Source organism: Callorhinus ursinus, unplaced genomic scaffold (assembly GCF_003265705.2).
Source record: "Callorhinus ursinus isolate GAN/ISIS: 27379988/994484 unplaced genomic scaffold, GSC_fseal_2.0 scaffold15, whole genome shotgun sequence".
Lineage (NCBI taxonomy): Eukaryota > Metazoa > Chordata > Mammalia > Carnivora > Otariidae > Callorhinus > Callorhinus ursinus.
Window position 1 is genome coordinate 7,342,181 of NW_027397077.1, and position 14,598 is coordinate 7,356,778.

Below are 14,598 nucleotides of genomic sequence, written 5' to 3' on the forward strand. Positions count from 1 at the left end.
CCCAATATGGGGCTTGAACTCATGACCCCTAGATCAGGAGTCACATGCTCTACAGACTGAGCCAGCCAGAGGCCCCTAAAGGAGTTTTTTTGTTTTTTTTTTTAAAGCTATAATACGATTATCCTCAGAGGGCTAACAGACATTGTGGTAACAATGAAACAAGAGCTAGATGTTATTCTTTAAAAGGACTAAAAAGAGATCCTAGAAATCAAAAACATGGTAACAAAATGTGTAACTTGATAGAAAGGTGGGAGCCTGAGTGGCTCAGTGGGTTGAGCATCTGCCTTTGGCTCAGGTCATGATCTCAGGGTCCTGGGAGCCCCACGTCGGGCTCTCTGCTCAGCAGGGAGTCTGCTTCTCCCTCTCCCTCTCCTTTTGTGCTCTCTCTCTCAAATAAATAAAATCTTAAAAAAAAACTTGATAGAGAGGTTGGGAGATAAAATTAAGAAACCACCTGATTTAAAAAAAACCCACAGAGATGGAAAATCAGAGAAAAAAGAGAAAAAAAGAAAAAGGTCTGAGTTAAAGGTTCTAGAAAGCAGAGAAAATATTAGGGAGGAAACAATCAAAGAAATCATTCAAGAAAACTTTCCAGAACTGAAGGATGCAAGGATCCAGCTTGAAGTGTCTACTGAGCGGTGAGGAGTGAAAATAAATCCCACTAAGGTATAGCAATGTGGAATTTCTGAACACTGGGCACAGGGAGAAAGTTTCTAGAGATAAAGATCAGGTCATGTACAATGGACTGGGAATCCACATGAACTCTGGATCTCTCCAGAGCAACTGGAGAAGCTGGAAGGTATGGAGCACTGCCTTAGGAACGCTGAGGAAAATGGTTTCCACCCTGAACTTGCACGCCCAACTTAACAACCTCTGCCAAATGTGGGGGAGAGGGCAAGCTTTCTGAGACACGGAAGTCTCAAAAGTCTAGCTCCCATGTACCGTTCCTCAAGAAGCCAACTGAAAATCTTCTCTACCCAAATGAGGGAGCAAATCGGAAACCAAGGGGTCCAGGAATCAGGGATTCCAACCCAGATGACTGGTGAGGGAAATCCCAGGCACAGTCTGAGCAGCAGGGTAGGAGAGCGGGCGCTGTTCACAGGAGCAAGTAGGGAGGCTTCAGGTAAGACTTCCCTGGGCGGTTTATTGGACAGAACCCCAGATACATCTGCATGCATGACAGGAGGTCAGAGAGAAGGGCAGGGGCTTTGGAGCAGCATTAGCAAAGGTTCACAGAAAATGAAGCAGACACCAGACAGTTGTTGACCTGCAGAAAAAAATGTAAAAATTGCACCCCAAAGTGTGTACTCTGAGTTACAGTTCTGAAGAGCATTTGCCCAAGTGAGGCAATGTCAACCCCGAGTCCTGACCCACCTGAAGGACCCTGTGATGGGGACAGGAGCGTGAGGGATGGGGCTGTGCACGGGAGGACAGGGAGTGCTAAGTGCCCCTCTCCCCTAGCTCATGTCCATGGATAATGCCTAAAATGGAACAATCATGAAGTAGTGACATAAGTATGTCATTTAGAGATATGGAGCTCTAAGATTAGAAAGTGACAGCCTCTGGGGAGTTGGAAATGGAGGGGAGGGGCTGCTGTATCCCAACACACATGCCTGGTAAAACTACGGTACTACAACATCTGCATGTAAGATGATTTTAAAACCCTGACTTTAAAAATCCATCCTGAGGGGCGCCTGGGTGGCTCAGTTGGTTAAGCATCTGCCTTCCGCTCAGGTCATGATCCCAGGATCCTGGGATCGAGCCCCGCATCAGGCTCCCTGCTCAGCGGGGGAGCCTGCTTCTCCCTCTGCCTCTCCCTCTGTGATCTCTCGCTCTCTCTCAAATAAATAAAATCTTTATTTAATTAATTTATTTTTTTTCTTTGAAGGTTTTATTTATTTATTTGGCAGAGACAGACACAGCAAGAGAGGGAACACAAGCAGGGGGAGCGGCAGGCAGAGGGAGAGGGAGAAGCAGGCCTCCCACCGAGCAGGGAGCCCGACGCAGGGCTTGATCCCAGGGCCCTGGGATCACGACCTGAGCCGAAGGCAGACGCTTAATGACTGAGCCCCCAGGCGCCCCAAATAAAATCTTTAAAAAAAGTAAAAATCCATCTACAAGGGCAAGAAAAAGAAAAAATAATATTAAGAAAGGGAGAAAGGAGGGAAATGTGGGAGAAGATAGAAGGGAGAAAGGATAATGTAGGCAGAGGAGTCAGGGGCCCCCAAAGGGCAGAGCTGATATGATGCTCTGTTGACATCACCACCACCTCTGTTTACATCACCACCACCTCTGTTTATTCTTCCAGCAAATGAGGACAGTCTGAGGTTTCAATTCCCAGATCAGCTGAGTACACAGACCTGGCTCCTTAGGCCAAAATACCCATTTAGTATTGGTGACCTCAGTGTGGGTGATCCCTCATTCCCATGTCTACATTTCCTCAAAGCTGGGGGTATCAGAAAGCAAGTTGAGGGACAACAGCCCACAGTGGGGGACAATGCCAGTGTGGAAGAAGCTCCATGTCTTGCACAATGTCTGTGCAGCATGGTACACTCACTACCTTTGCCCCGACCTCTAAACCGGTGGGCACCAGGGTGAGTCACCCAGACTCACAGGCAGCCATGCTTGGGGAGGGCTGTGGAGGGAAGGGACTGCCTGAGAAGTGGGGCTGGGTGAGCTACACACGTCTGTGCAAATTATCACCCCCTCCCTGGAATCCCCAACTCATCACAAAATTTTGCTGCAAATGCATGCGAAAACCTGCAACTCCTCAACCCACTGGCCTCCTCGCACTGGACAAACGTCCATCCCAAGGGGCCCCCCCAGTCCCAGGGAGGGAGGGAGGGCAGGTGTGAGACCTGCACGGAGGAGCTGCATACCAAGTACAAGCTCAGATGAGAGTTGGGCTCAGCTGGAGGAAATGAGGAGCCCTCGGAGGACGGAGAATGAGACACTGGACCCAGACCTCCTGATCTGTGTCTCGAAGGGAAGACTGAAAGCCAGGCGAGTACCATGGGCGAGCCCCCTCCATCATCCAGACCTTGTTCCACCCAGGAACCTTCATGCCCCTTAAGTGCCTCATCGTGCCTCACTGCAAAAGGAGCCCCAAGGTCCCCAGGAGGCAGGTGGTGGGTCACCCAGCCCCACGGATGGACACGACCTTTTCCAGCTCTGCCAAGGGTTTCTAAGGAGGCTCTGTGGGCATATATGCTGTGGGTGACTCATGCAGGTGGCAGAGGTATGCCTCCTTGGGCAGCAGAGGGGCACGTGCCCTGCCCTGGGAGCCAGTTTGAGGTGAGAGGCAAAGGCTGAATCTGATGGCCCTGTCCAATGAGAGATCTCCCCAGCCTCCCGGGAGCCCCAATCTGCTGGGGGGTGCAGCCAGCACCATCACAAAGCTGTGGTCTCAGGGGGAGACAGTGTGCAAGGCCTGGAGGTCCTAGTCTGAGCTGGGGGGCTGCCAGACCCTCCCTGATGTGGAGCAGTGAGTTTTCAGGGCCAGTCTCCTGCCCCCCCCCGCCCCCCGCCAGAAGGCTCCAGACCTCCGTTCCCCCTGAGCAGCATCTCCACCACTTAGCAACAGAGACAATTTACATAATGCATCGAGTGTGAGAGCAATAATGGCTGGGGGAGCAGGGTGCCCGTTAGTGGCTCCTTGGGAGAGAAAATACCTGTTCCCACACCACCGCCTCCCCCATCACAGACGGGCCACAGTGCTACTGGGAAGCAGGTGCCTCTAAGTGCTCAGTGGTGCCAAGAGGGGCCTTGGAATTGGAGCAACCTTGGGACAGAGATGCACACAGGAGGAAATTTCCAAAGCACCCGAGTTTTGAACATAAATCCACCCAGCCGTGCTCTGGAGCCTGCACCCCTGCTGGGCCCGGGGCCCTGCATCCGGAGCCTTCCCGGAGGAGGAGGCACTCCAGCAGGTGGGAAGCTGTAGCCCGAGGCTGGGGAGCTAGGCTGCAGCTGCCCAGGAGGCGGTCACGTTCAAACACAAAGGCAGCGATGGAAGGGGGAGAATACATAAAAATTACTGGCATGGTAATTGCTTTTTATATAAATGTTCTTTTTAAAAGTTTTCCCCAGTGTGAACGTCCCTCTTTAAAAAGAATACATTCACTGCACACCAATTTATTCTGTGCCTGTAGATGGAGCATAATGAAGGCTCCTCCGTCAGCACCTGATCAAGAGGCAAGCGGCTGCCACTTGACCCAGCTTCCAGGTCTCCCTGTGCAAAGGCGACACAGGCAGCAGCAGGGCCCGGGGTCTGTGGGGCAGCAGGAAAGTGGGGAGCTGGCATCCAGGGTGCTCTGGGCCTCAAAGCCAAGCCCGACCAACCCCATTAGCGCCTCAGAGCTGCACTTGGATGGAGGATTCAGAACAGGGGCAGCCACCATCACACACACACACACACACACACACACACGGGGAGACACGGAGGGGCGCTGCGGGAGCTGGGGTGGGGGGGGGGGGGGGAGGGGGGGGGGGGTGGGGGGGCGGGGGGGGGGGGGGGGGGGGGATCAGGCCCGGGGCCTGACTGCAGGGCGTATGCAGGAAGCTGGCTGGTGACAAAGCACCTGGTGGTTTGAAGCAGGAGAGGTCTATCCTGGGCTGCAGAAAGCTCTAGCTCTGCTCTGAGCCCACAGGCACCCAAACGGTTCGGCCGCCTCTCCCTCCCCACGATGCCCAAGTCCTGGAAAGGAGGCTCCTGCCTGCACCCCTTCAGCGCCACAGCTCCCTCACCTGTGAAATGGGAACAACGCCTCTGCGGCCTCACCACCCAGCCTTTCTGAGCACTGGACTGAGGACCCTGAGGACTGCCTGCACAAGGCCTGTGTTCTCCAAAGAGGGGCCGCTTGGTTCAACAGCCATCCCGGGATGCAGACACACGGGGGGCGAGGACACAGATCCACAGCCGACTGGCACCTTGTCCCCTGCGGGGCTGATGCACGCAGCGGCAGCAGAGTCACTGGGGGGATGTTTACCATGCACGGGAACATGGCGTGTGTGTGTGAACGTGAGCTCCTCACCCACAACTGAGATTTCTCAGCTTCACTAATTAACCAGTTAAGCAGTTCTCGCCTGCTCGGGTGACACAGAGCTCCTGGCATCTGGCTCCTCGCCGTCCCACCCTGCTCTCTGAGTGTGCCCGCTCACACCCCCACACAGAGCTCAGCCACATGTGCACGTGTGCGTGTACACACTGCCTGGCCACACCCCCCACGAAAGCCCCATGCTCTCCCGAGCACACGTGCATGCATGGTTGCGCCCCCACACGGAGCACACGCGCAGGTTTGCAGGTCCTCTCCCAGGCGCACACGTAAGTCCCCTTCCCACACGTGGCATCACGTTCCTGTCCCCTCTCTCTCACGTGTGGTCGGCCGTACTCTACTTACACGAGCTTCCGCAGGTCAGAGAGGTGTCTCCCAGTGAGCCTGGGGACCAAGAGTCACAGGGGGGGGGGCCTGCTTGCCTTCTAGGTCTGGCTGTGCATGTTCAGGTGGACTCCAGGGAGGCCTGGGCATGACCCTGCCTTATGGTCATGATCTCCCTACCCCGTATGATGTCCACCCAAGGCTCCTGGCAGCTCCTGCCTTCTGTGCATACCCAAAGGGTGCAAAAGCAGAAGGGAGTGGGGAGCGCTGGATACTACTGGCCTCAGGGTACACCCTGGAGGGCTTCCTGGTGGAGGGAGCTGTGGGCTGGGTTTAAAACTGGGGTGAGGCCTGGAGGGGATGGGGTTGAGTGAGGAGAATGGCAAGTGGACCAGGGAGAGAAGCTGGGATATCTAGTGGGGACAGGGAGGGCACAGGGATGGCTGGGAGGCCCAAAGGCTCTCTGCTCCCCCTGCGTAGGCCACATACCTTGGCCAGGCCTTCAAGTCCTCCGGGAACAGCCCAGCCTCCCCCGCCCCATCCTGACATCTGGGCGCCAACACACCTTGCAGCAGGCTCTTCTCTTGGGCCCTTCTTCAAGGCCCCCACACCCTCCATTTCCTCACAAAGAGCAATTGGGGACCCTGTATGTGGGGCCAAGCCTGGCAGATCCCATGCAAACCTACTACTCCCAGGGCATCTGGCACTGAAGCTCAACCCTGATGCACTGGATCTGTTTCCCCATGTGGGGCCAGGTGGTTCCCATGGTCCTGTGGGACAGTCAGAGCCCTGGTCTCCCCCTTCTCAGTCCTCGATGCCTGCCACTTTGCCTATCTATCCACTGAACAGTTACTAGCTAAGCACCTACCCCTGGCCAGCCTCAGGGGCACCTATATGCAAGTCTGCACGCCACAGGTGTGCATGCATATGTGCCCCCCGTGTGTGTGCAGCCTGCTTCTCCACCTAGAGTATATGACCTCTCAGATGGGGCCCAGCCCCCAACCCTACACCCTTAGGCCAGGATGCTTGAGCCTTGGGGTTTCCCGAGAACCCAAGCATGGACAAGGAGTGGGCTGAAGAGTCTATCGAGATCCCCCCCAACACACACACACACACACACACACACACACACACACACACACACACTCATAGCCAGCCAGCTGCCCTGCAGAGCCACCAGGTCCCAGGGCTGGGAGAGAAGTATGTGAAAGACAGGAGGTTTGGGGCTCTGTAACCTTCTCCAAACTCTGGATCTTTGCTCATAAGGAGAGGAGAGTCATGCTCAGAGAAGGTGGAGGCAGGCCAGGCTGAGCCTCTGTCTCCTGCCTGGTCGTGGTAAATGGTGCTCATGCTGCCCCTGGGGCTGGCTGTGCTTTGTCAGAACCAATTACTTCTCTGCCTCTGCCAAATGCTTGGGGCTCCACAAATTTCAGGCAAGTGTCCCCATGGCTGCCACCGATCCAGCAATGGATGGGGGTGGAGGAGCAGGGAGGAATGCAGATTGGGTCAGCCATACCCGGAGGCCCAGCATGGAAACCCATTCCGCCCTCTACCCCCATCCCCCATCTCCCACCCTTGATCATCCAGACTGGCCCCTGGCTCTGGACATGCAGCCCCACTGCTCTCCAGAGACAGATGCAGAGGCCAGCAGAGAGGGGAGCAGACCCTGGCCTCTTCTCAATAATCTGCAAATGCTGGGCCCCCATTGGAGCTGACCCCCCCACTGTCCTGCTACCAGGCCAGCCTCTCTGGGGACCCCAGTGGAGAACCAGGGTGTTTACCAGAATAGTCTTGCTGTGTGTGGGGGGAGGAGTGGGGGCGCCTTGCCTTAGGAAAGCTTGACAGACAGATGTCTTAGGCTCCCAAAATGGAAGGATTGAGGGGCATCCACTTCAGGGAAGGAGTGTGCAGCAAAGCCATGGGTTCTCAACCCAAACTTCCAGAGAGACACCCTCTGTCTGCCTGGTGAGGCATGACCATGCCTCTGAGATCATCTCTTCTTTAAACTGAGGGACCCCACACCTGGCTGGCTCAGTTGGAGGAGCCTGCGACTCTTGATCTTGGGGTTGTAGATTTGAGACCCATGTTGGGTGTAGAGATTACTTAAACAGATAAACTTAAAAAACAAAAATAAAAAAAAAAATAAATGGAGGGACCCCAGTCACAGAACCTTCCAGAGATCCCTGGAGTTGCCACCCTCCAGAACCTGTGATCCTCAGCCTTGGCCTCGGCCACACTACTTTCAGACCCACTCACCTCTCCCCAGGGCCAGTACCTGAGGCCAGCCCACAGATCAGTGGTGCCCCACCACTTCCACTCTGCTGCCAGTCAAGCACCAGGCCTGGAGACAAGCTGCCAGCTGGCTGACTGATTTGAGAAACAGACTCACAGGCCTCTTCTGGAGTATAGGGTCCCTTTCCTTCACCACTGCCCACCTCCTCCCTAGGGGTGCCTCTGCAGCTGGCTCCCTGGGTCCCTGGCTCAAGAAGCCACCCATCCTTCCCTGGCCTATGGGCCCCATTTCTTCAAGTCCTGCCTCTCCCTGTAAGGTTCCCAAAAGATGCCATGGTCGGCCAGTGCTAGACACTGAATATCTGTGTCGCCCCAAAATTCGTATGTTGAAACCTAATCCCAACATGATGGTGTTTGGAGGTGGGCTCTGTGGGAAGTAATCAGGTCATTAGGGCAGAGCCCCTTCCGAAGGGGATCCGTGTTCTCATTAAGGACCCCAGAGAGATCCTTCCCCCTTCCACCACGTGAGGAAAGCAAGAAGACAGCTATCTATGAACCATGAAGTCGGCCTTCGCCAGACACCAGATCTGTTGACACCTTGATGTTGGACTTCCCAGCCTCCAGAACCATTAGAAAGAAATTCTGTTGATTATAAGGCACCCAGCCTACGGTATTCTGTTATAGCAGCTGGAACAGACTCAAACACCAGGGACGAGAAAACAGATCTCCAAATTCCTGGTCTGAGACAAGCAAAGGGGACACCATGGGCATCTGAATTTCCTCAAACTGTGACCAACTCCTGGAAGGGCAAGCAACTGAAAGCGGGGGTGGGGGAGAGCACAATGGCACCCCCACATTTATAGGGCTCTGTCCATAGCCTTTCCTTGCCCCTGGTCCCTTGAGATCCTCTCGTGTCCCATGAGGACAGAGGTGCTCGGATCCCCATGTCATGGATGGGGGAAGCAAGACTTAGAGAGGCAGGACAACACGCTCCAGGTCCACGAGAGTGGGGAGGTCATCCTGCCCACTCCACTCTTTCCACCACCACCCACCATGGAGTTGCTGTGCATGGCACAGGTTTCAGGTTCAAGTTCCAGTTCAGCCACTTACCAGCTATGGGACCTCAAGGCAGGTCTCACCTTAGGAATGCACAACTCTTTTCTCCTGCTCTGAGCCGGTCCCTATCCTCTGGAACTGACCTTGGCCATGGCCCTGCGGTGGTCCCTCTCCCATGCCGGTACCACCAGCCATGGGTCTGCTGATCCCACCCAGAGAGGCCTCCCCCACAGACCTGTCCCCTCCATACCCACAACCTCCACAGGCACCTGGGGAGCAGCTCCGCACTGAGGCTGTGCCCGAATTCCAGAAGCCTCCTGGCAGGGCTCCCTGCACCAGCCTCCCCCTGCAAGACTCCAGAGCAAGGGGCTCTGAATTGGCCATGGACGCAACCACCCACTCGTGCTCCTCTGGGGACTTTCCTGTCACTACATCCTCCACCTGCTGTGGGGCTGTTCTGACCTAACACCCTCACTCTCTCGGGAGGAGGAAGAGTAGAGGCCTGGGAGGGGTCAGGGGCTGAGAAGGGCACAGGTACTGGCCCGGTACTGGAGGAGCCCTTGGGGTGGGGGAGGCTCCAGTAGCGGGTGCCCATGGAAGGCATGGCCAACGTAAGCCAGGGCCCCTGGGCAGAGTGTCTCGGGGCAGCCCCCCCCCCGCCACACCAACCTCCCCACACTCCTTCTCTGGTGGGAGGGTGTGTGGAAGGGGTGGTGGAGACCCAAGCCAGTCCGCTGGCCCGCAGGCAGGAGCTCCTGCCACTGATGAAATGGCTTTTGAAAAGCTTCAAAAATGGAATTTTCTCCTTTGGCAACAACAGAGTGTGTTGGGGGGAGGGGGTGAGCAGGACGCAGTCTCCCAGTCTCCCAGTCTCTTGTCTCCCCACACAGTGCTCAGGAGAGAGCATTCCCAGACCTCATGTGGGGGAGGGGCAGAAGAGGCCACCCCCAGGGCAGGCCTGGGAAGGAGAGAAGTGGGGAGCAGACTGGGCTGGGGGGACAGAGAAAGGGTCCAGGCAGGCTTTGGCCAGGCTTCCATGCATCTGCCTCTGTGTATCTAATTATGCTCAAGTGGCGGCCTCACCACATTTCAGACGCCCTCCCAGGAGCCCCTCCTCAGCCCCATGCATCCCCGCTGGGTGCCGAGCAAGAGGACCATATGGAAGGAATAATAAGACAATTAACTTTCCATTAAAGAATAATATATGTGGGTTTTTAGGGAGGCGAGCGGCAGCAATCCCTACCCAGCGGCATATTTCACACCCGCGCCCCCCACCACCTCCACCCCGACGCACCCCACATCCTGATCATCTTCACCAGGAGAAAGGAAAGCACTGCTGGGCCTCACGGGGAGGTGGCTGGAGGAGGGGTGGGGACTTTGGGAGGAGCAAAAGCAGAGCCCCTAGGAGGAAGGTTCTGAGGCTTCCGGGAACCTTCGGGAGGGGCTTTGATGGGCCTGGTTGTGGCTCCCTCAGCACCCCTCACCTGACTATGAGCACATCAGCAGGGACAGCTGTGCTGGTCTCTGAGGTGGGTGTGTGTGGGGGGAATTCCGCCTGGCCAGGGAGCTGCAGGTCTCCCTCTCAGGGTACATGTGAACCACAATGCTCTGAGAGAAGGACTGACTGTGGGGTCTGGGGGCCATAACGGTTTGAATTCCCCTTTCCTGGCCCTCCAGGGGCCGTTCTGTTCCCTGGCACCTCCCCCTACCCCGGCTTCCTTCCTCCTCTTCTGCCCCAGCCCCTCTAGGGTTCTGAGCTTCCCTGGCACTCTTGGACACTGCTAACCCCACTTGAATGCCCAGATGCCCAGAGAGGACCTACCCCAGATGGGGGCCAACCACAGCCTTGGCTGGCACCCCTAAGCCAGCATGTGAGTATGCATGAGTTTCAGGAATTAGTGGTACCAGCCAGGGGGAAGGGCTGGAGGGGCAGTGGGAGGCCTGTCTCAAAGGCATGCAGGAAGGGGCCCTGTCGTGGCCAGACTTTGGTCCTTGCCAGGAACCAGCTCCAGATGTGGCACTCCACAAATATTAATTACACATTCCCAGGGAGCACTAAGTAGATGGGGTATCGGGATGGCCAGGGGCAGACAAGATGGGCTGGGACTGTGCCACCATCACTGGTTCAGAAATGCCATTCCTGAGTACCCAGAGCAGTGAGGACACGCGGACACCATCAGTCTGAATCACCATGCCTGTCCAGAGAAACACAGCAAGTGGGGAGTAGAGGAGGAGATTTGGGGGTAGGGATCTCTGAGTCCTAGGGTCCTGTTCTCTGTAGACGCAGCTCAGCAGCTGAGGAGAGGGGCTGCCTCAGGGTAGCTCCTCCAGGCAGGCCCCAGGCCTGCACCTCTGGCTTTGGTACTTCTCCCCAACCCCACTACCACGTAAGACTGGCCTTTCGGGGCTCCAGGATGGGACTGGCTAGTGGAGACAGTTGCTCATGACCTTGGTTTTCCCGTTGGTATTTAGGACCACAGGAGTAATGAGCCGCATGCAGCTGGGCTAAGGCCATCATGGAACTGAGGCAGCCAGGGATGTTGACAGGGCTCTAAGCCATTTCTGCCCCAATCAGAAGGCTAGGTAGGAGGGATTGATGTGGACTGAGAAAGGCTCCCATAGGCCCAGGCTTGGCTTGACACTTTGCAGAGAGCAGCCTGTGGACCCCAGACATGGTCATCCTGGATCTCTGTTCCCAGCCCAGCTTTGTCCAGGAAGCCTTCCCTCACTCCAGAGAGAGGATCTTCTTCAGAGACCCTACAAGGAAGGTGTCTCAGCCAGGTCAGGAACCCATCTCAGGATGGTACACTTGATGAGCCACTGGTTCTTCCTCATGTCTGACTATAATCTCTCCTGCTTTGCTTTCTCACAAGGTCTCTGAAGTTGTTCCCCTTCTACACTGGACACCCAGTCAGAAATGAATAGGTTCCTGGCTGTACCTGTCAGAGTGACCTGGGCTTCAGAGTGGGGAGAACGGCCATCTCCACGTCCTCCCGCATGCACCCCCAGGCACCTGATGAATTATTCATCCTGATCAGCCTCATTATGTAAATGAGCTCAGAGCCCAAGCATATGCTCTCTGCTCTTCCCTGCCCCCCCCCCACAATGGGGACAATATGGTGATGATGGGGGAAGGCAGAGAAGGAGCTTGGGAGACCTGGATCAGCTTCCAGGGGTTCTGGAGAGGGCGGACTACAGTAGAGCCCACACTTCTGTGGCCTGTTCACATCAGGAATAGGCCAGGGCTTTGGGGGGGGGACTGAGGTACCTGGGGGGGGCCATGGCTCAGGAGTGTCTGGCTAAGCATGGGGGTGGGGATGGCATGTGAACACCAGGCCACAGCCGGAGCACCCACTATGTGCTGGCCCTGGGCTGAGATGAGGAAACGTGATGGGGTCTTTGCAGACAGCCCCCACACCTCACCTTGGTGTGCTGTGGCTCCTAAACTGTAAGTGGGCTCTGGTCTGCACGCAGCCATGCCTCCATGGGGTTGTGGTCGGGAGGAGGAAAGTGCCAAGGCAAGGAAAATGCTCCCAAATGCCACTGTCTGCGGTTTCTGGACTCCTGCCGCGACCAGCTCTTGGGGTGCCCAGCTTCTGGGAGTGGGGCAGCCTCCAGGACCAGGGTAGGGGCAGAGGGCACCCATGCAGGGGAGGAAGGCCAAGGGGGCCCAGATGCCAGGACACCCCAGCTGCAGGGTGTTTGGGGGGAGCACACAATCAGCTCAGGGAGGTCTGAGGCTGTCAGCTTGGTGGAGCTGGTGCCAGGATCCCCAGGAGCATCCGCGGTTGGGTCAGGGCTCTGCTGTAAGCATCCTCCCAACCCATCAGAGCTGGGCAGGGGCTGGCCACACAGGCCCTCTCATATGCATCTGAAGGAGAGCCACGGTGACTTAGTCAGGTCTGGGGTGGCTTGTAGGGGGCGGGGAGGTTGGCTCCCTCCCGCTCCTGTGGGGTTGTCCTTTTCCTCTGGGATTCTTTACCTGCTTTCCCGCTGCCCCCCTCACCAGAGCGCCAGGCGCCAAGAAGCAGCCCCAGAGCTGTCAGCGGGAAGTGGGAGGCTGAGGAAGCTGGTGAGAAAAAACTGGAGCAGGACAGAGAGCCGCCGGGGAGCTGGCAGCCGTCGGCAGGCGGAGGGATGCCAGGAGGAGCCAGCCAGGAACGCCAGGTCAGCACTTCTCTGACTGTGGCCAGGCTGGCCACCGCCGCACCGAGCACGGCCCCTGCTCCAGCCCGGCTCCCCACTTCCCCAGGCTCACCCTGCCCAGCCTTCCAAGAGGTGCCGCTAGAGGAGCAGCAGGCTGGGGACAGGAGTCAGAAGCCCTGGTCCAAGGCTCAGGGCCACGACAGCCAGCTGCGTGACTCTGGTTGTGGCTGGCCGGGTGGGGGTGGGGGAAGATGTGCTCGCCGAGGAAAGTGTCTGGAATCGCTCACCTCCCATCAGAAAGGGAGGGGACAACAGGTCCTTGGAGTGAAAACTCCGATCAGTGAGGGAAAGTCAAATTTCTAGAAAAGGGGGGGTATCTGTGTCAGCCCATCCACTGTTATTCTCATCTCATCACCTTATCCTCCAGCCAGACCTCCCAGGCACGCCACAGACCAAGAGTGAGGATCAGAGAGGGTTGGGGACTCGCCCAGGAGCACACAGTGGGGATGCTGAGCTGGGCTTCCATCTCTGGTTCTCACCAGCCAGGGAGCTCAATGGTTCAGACAGAACCAAATCTCAGGTACGAAATGTGTGCATTATCTTCTTACTGGCAAACTTTCGGGGTCTGAGTTGCCCATGACTATAAAACAAACAATGTCCTCAAGCTGGGAATTCAAAGCACAGAAGATTCTTGACCGGAGGTGCGTAGTTAACTACTTATGGTACGTCTTATGTTCCAATACAAGACTTGGAAAGGCACAACGATGCACATTCCAGGGTACTATCACTTCTTCATTAACCTACACGGCTACACTTGGCAGCACCCACTTAGAACCTAATCTGTGCCGGGTACAATTCCTGAGCATGAAATGACTTCTGTTCTGGGACAGCTCTTCCTACAGAGCCTTCTCTGGAAAGCTCTGCTGGCCTCCAAGTACGGCTGAGTCATTGAGAGTTCACAGGGAGAGTGGGATGGGGGTTACTGCAATTCAAGCCCAGCAATTAGGGCAGGGAGGTTCAGAGAGACTGGGCCACTAGGGGGAGGATACCCAGCAAGCCAGGGGCTGAGACCTCCAGACCCGGACTCCCGCTCCCTGTCACGCTGCCACCTTGTTTGCCAGCCCTGATCAGCTGCATCTGCGCTGGAGGGATAGCCCCATTCACAGTCAGTGGCGACGTACTCACCGCCAGCCCCGTTTCCTGGGTACCTGCCCCAAGCTAAGCAGAGGGGGAGGACCAAGGCTAAGACCCCATGGTAGCTTCCCCATACACCTGCTGATCCCAGTCCTGAACAAGAGGGATGTCACAAACAGGGTCCAGACCTGGCCTCTTGGCTGAACCACCTACAGAAACTCTGTTTACTCTGCTGTTCCCGGGACAACCATCGGCAGGAGAGCCCTGTTACTCCCCCGCTCAGTTCTGGTTGGGTGTGCTGGCCCAAGCCTCCAGCAAGAGCTCCTCAAAGTCCCCCCAGGTCCCTGGGAGTCCCACCCAAGCACTCCAAGAGCTCAGCTCTCCGAGCCTCTACATTTCCACATAAAGAGCGACGGCTCAGGAACCTGACAGCGACACATTTTGCAGCCTTCTGGGGGTGACGGATGGCCTGCTCTTCACATCACTATTTCAAACATTAACATAATCTCCGAGGATGAATGTGGTCGCTCACGCCTAATCAATCACCCCTCCTGCCCTGATCCCTCAACTCGCCAAGCACAGGCTTTCAACCCGTCTCCTGCTACAGTGCCCTGAGCAGCAAGCGCCGCGCTCCGCTGTTGTCGGCCTGGCC

General features: G+C 56.4%; 1 protein-coding gene across 8 annotated transcripts in view; it reads right to left on the reverse strand.

Annotated features, from left to right (window-relative positions):
• CACNA2D2 (calcium voltage-gated channel auxiliary subunit alpha2delta 2) overlaps nt 1-14,598 on the reverse strand; it is a 140,579-nt gene that overhangs the window by 98,631 nt on the left and 27,350 nt on the right. The window lies entirely within an intron of this gene.